Raw genomic sequence first — 4,646 nt, 5'->3', positions numbered from 1 at the left:
TCTGGTCAGCAGACAGGCTTAAGCTAAAGTATGGCCTCTGTTCTATAAAGTTCTGTACATAGTTCCCAAGCTTCTGCAGGGGGTGATCTTTGCTCATCCTGAGAAATAACAGTGCTGTTTTAACAAACATTTGAAATAAATACCGCACACCAAAAAAAAAAAAAAAAAAAAAAAAAAAAAATGCACATGGTCCTGAATTAGTCAAGACTATGGTTGCAAGAAACAGAAACGCAAGTTGAACCAGTTATAAACAAAGAAACAAATAAGAAAGAAAGAAATAGAAGGAAGAAAGGAAGGAGTAAGATTATGATTTTTTAAATATTTAAGTATTTATTTTTTAATTTTGTTTTTATTGATACATAACGTACATATTTTGGGGGTACTATGACAATTTAAAACATTCATATGCCTTGTAAAGATAAAATCAGTGTAATTAAGATTCCCATCACCTTAAATATTTGTATTTTCTTTATGCTAGAAACATTCTAATTCTTTCTCTTCTAGCTATATTGAAATATACAATAGATTATTGTAAACTATAGTCATACTACTGATCTATCAAATACTAGGTCTTATTTCTTCTATCATACTGTATATACATACCCATTAATCAACCTCTCTTCACCCCTCTCCCCACTAAGGTTATGATTTGTTGTATATTTGGCACAAGTAATGGGTAGTTGTAGTCTAGGGGAAGTAGATCTTGTAGACCTTGGTAGGGATTGCAGGGACTTAGCAGTACAGTCAGATCTCTTTCTCTCTCTCTCTCTCTCTTTTTCTCTCTTTCTCTCTCTCTCTCTTATTCTCTCCTCTGCTTTTCTCTGGGCAGGGATGCATTCCTACATTCTTTCCTACTACAGATGAGCTTGCTCATCTTGCTATGGAGAGGAAGTGGAGCATGGTCCAGACAAGCACTGGTTTTGTCATCGCTATCTGGTAACATCAGAGAAGACAGCTTCCTTTCCCCAAAGTCTACATATAAATTCCCAAGGAAAGGCTCTTATTGGCTCAGTTTGATGTAGCCAAGTGGGTGGTGACTATGGTTAGTCAAGCCTGGATCTCGTACTTACCCTGTAGTCTGAAGACTGGTCTGGCAGTCCACTAAAACCTCAAGGAGAAGAGGTAGAACCTTTCTCTCCAATGAAATAAGGTGTTGTGCTGGAAGACAGGTGGGAGAGTAGCTGCTGAACAGACACAATTGACAGGTGTCCATTACAGATCCTTCATGTCTCAAGATTTCGTTTTGTTTTCAACAGAAGTCTCTGAAAATAGAGGACTTTTACAATTGCAAAAGAAAAACTCTTTGTTGACAGAAAGAGGAGAACGTGTACAGATGACAGGAGCTACGTAAATAGACTGTCATCAAAGTCTCTTGGAGAGTCTTCATCTCCTCGTGACTTCAGGTATTTAATCTCTATATGACTCTTTTTTTTGAGACGGAGTCTCGCTCTGTCGCCCAGGCTGGAGTGCAGTGGCCAGATCTCAGCTCAGTGCAAGCTCCGCCTCCCGGGATTACGCCATTCTCCTCCTGCCTCAGCCTCCCAAATAACTGGGACTACAGGCACCCGCCACCTCGCCTGGCTAGTTTTTTTTTTTTTGTATTTTTTTAGTAGAGACAGGATTTCACTGTGTTAGCCAGGATGGTCTCAATCTCCTGACCTCATGATCCACCCGTCTCGGCCTCCCAAACTGCTGGAATTACAGGCTTGAGCCACCGCGCCCGGCCTACAATCTAAAATCTTAAACCGGATTTTTAATCTCTGCAGGACCCGACCAACTTTTTCTTCTACCTACTTCTAACTCTGTATTCACAACAAACAAGTCTTCTTACTTTTGGACCAACAAAGTCCATTCCTAGCTCCAGGCCTCTACACATACTTGACCTAGCATTTTCTATTACTTTTGTCTCTTCCACAAGGCCTCCCCTGACTCACTCAGTCCATGATGCCAGTTTACGTTCATTTCTTCTACATATCATTTAATCAGAATTATCAGTTCTTCCCGTACCCTGCACTACTTTAAAGAGATATGTGTGTAAAGTACTTCTTTGCCATATGAGTCTCTCAAGTTTCTAGAATATTTGGATCAGCCATAGAAACACTTTCCACGTGAAAATGGCGTTACACCAATTCAAGATAAAATGCTCCCCCCAAAATTATTCAAGATAATATCTGAGCGGCATCTGCTGTTTCAGTCTGTAACAAAGAGTCTTTTTACAGGACAGCAGCAGTGGGGAGGAGAAATGGAGAGAAACAGAAGCTGCCTCTGATGCACTGATCCCATCACCCATAAATGATCTTTTCATGAGCCAATAAGGAGAGAAGGAAAGACAAAAAGCATTCTTGACTTAGGAATGGAATAGTTGCTCCTCCTCGGTGCCTGATTCAGTTATTTAGAATGGCTTTCTTATGGCTGGGCCTCTTGTGAATTATGAGTCTCTCTCTCTGTCTTCCCCCCAGGCTTCATATTAAAGACAAGACACAGCTGCCAGGGCCTCCAGAGATTTCCCAGCAGTCTACTATGGTGAAATAAAATACCATGTTATGCTGGAAAACTAGCCTGTCCTTTCTGCACCATGGGCTGTGCTATTTTCATGGCCAAGATAAAAGATCCCAGGCCCTGGACACTTACTGCTTCTCTTGAGATTTGTGGCTTGATCTTCTAGATAGTACTCGATTTCATGTGTGTGTTCCAGCTTCCCTGCATGATATTGATAACTATCTTCTAAAGGGATTGGATATGTTTGCATAATATATGTATACTCTTCCTTCTTGAAATACTGTCTTGAAGGAGGGCATTTGGTTACCATTAAAGCAACTATTTTGCTTCCAAGTGGTGAGAAGTTCTGTGGCCCTGGTGCCACAGATGACTTGGGACTTTGACCGGGTTGTGCTCGTCCCTATAGGCATGTTTTGTGTCATTACTATCAGTAGGATTGCATTATACAAGTGGGCTGAGGTTTGTACATAATGATTGGTTGAACTGCTTCTGATGTTGCAATCTCAGCTTTATCTGCCTCAGAGTAAATGGAGCCAGCTGAAATAGCTCTGTAACCCTGCATGGAGATTTGGAGTATACTAGTGAAATGTTAGGAAGGTGTCAAATTTGAGACTATTTTTAGTTAAATGGTTTACACCTTAGCAGAGTTCAAGACAGAAGGCACACATGATGCTCCATCCTCATATTTTGATTTCAGTCTTCAAATAATAGGATAAATTTCAAATCCCAGCAGTCTTACATGAGCCTATAGTAAAGGAGAAGAATCTCAGAAATTAAAAAGTTCTTCATACTGATGACAGGAGCTCTCCAAGTGTTGACAGACAGCCCTCCCCACATATTCCTTTCTTCCTCTCTCATTTTATCCTAATTATAAGCTAGCATATAGGATAAAGGAAGATACCTCTCCCTATTGGATATACCTGTGTTCAGAAATCTTTACTAAACTAAAATCATCAGGAACCAATTTCTGAGAATCTAATTTCTTTCTAACCTAACTATCTGCATGCTGTAAATGGGAGGGTAGGCAAGGATCTAATTAGTGAAACAAATGTCATTTGTATATTCCATCAGAGAAACAGATCCCTTTGGGAGTACACAAATAAAATCCCAAACAGTAGAATTTGCCAACTGAAGGACAAAAAGAGTCTTGTTTATTCTGCTATTTTTTATGCAATAGGTAGATGCTCAGTAAATATAGTTGGGTTGGATTATTAAATTGAAAACATCCATGCCCACTTTGAAGAAAATAATCTGAAAGGGAATTATCAAATGCCATGAATACGTAAATGATACCTTGAATGACTTATCTGCTTCTCAATTGTGAGGCCAAAATGCTTCCTTTTTTTTTTTTTTTTTTTTTTTGAGACAGAGTCTCGCTCTGTCGCCTAGGCTGGGGTGCAGTGGCGGGATCTCAGCTCACTTCAAGCTCCGCCTCCCGGGTTTATGCCATTCTCCTGCCTCAGGCTCCCGAGTAGCTGGGACTACAGGCGCCTCCACCTCGCCCGGCTGGTTTTTTGTATTTTTTAGTAGAGACGGGGTTTCACCGTGTTAGCCGGGATAGTCTCGATCTCCTGACCTCGTGATCCGCCCGTCTCGGCCTCCCAAAGTGCTGGGATTACAGGCTTGAGCCACCGCGCCTGGCAACAATTCAAAATGCTTCCTAAGTATAACTCACTAATTTTTACAAGTTGTAATAGTCCCTGAAGGAAGAGAAATAGCAATTGCCATTATCCCATTTTACAGATATGAGAACTAAAGTACAAGATGCTCAGCCAGGGATGGTGACTCTGTGAGTAAGAGTCAGAGTAGAATGATATAAGACTGGGACAGAGGGAGCAGAAATGCTGCCTAAATTTACTCTGGGGCTCGTATTCTATCTCCTTGCCTCCTTTGACCAGATAACAACTTAGGAACCCCTGGCATTGCACTCTCATACACCAGGAGAAGCTTCCCCTGCCCATCACAAGGGCAGAGGAAACAGCCAAATCGCAGGACTCACGTAGAGCAGGGACTCTGTTTTGTTTACCATGGTGGGCCCACCTTCACCCTCATTCCCCAGTGCCTACCTAATTCAGCACTTGCATTGGCCCTAGCAAACAAGGATCAAATGACAGGATGAATCAATGAAAGCCTTGTGACTCCCATTT

Source organism: Colobus angolensis, unplaced genomic scaffold (assembly GCF_000951035.1).
Source record: "Colobus angolensis palliatus isolate OR3802 unplaced genomic scaffold, Cang.pa_1.0 Scaffold302, whole genome shotgun sequence".
NCBI lineage: Eukaryota > Metazoa > Chordata > Mammalia > Primates > Cercopithecidae > Colobus > Colobus angolensis.
This window is presented reverse-complemented; position numbering follows the sequence as displayed.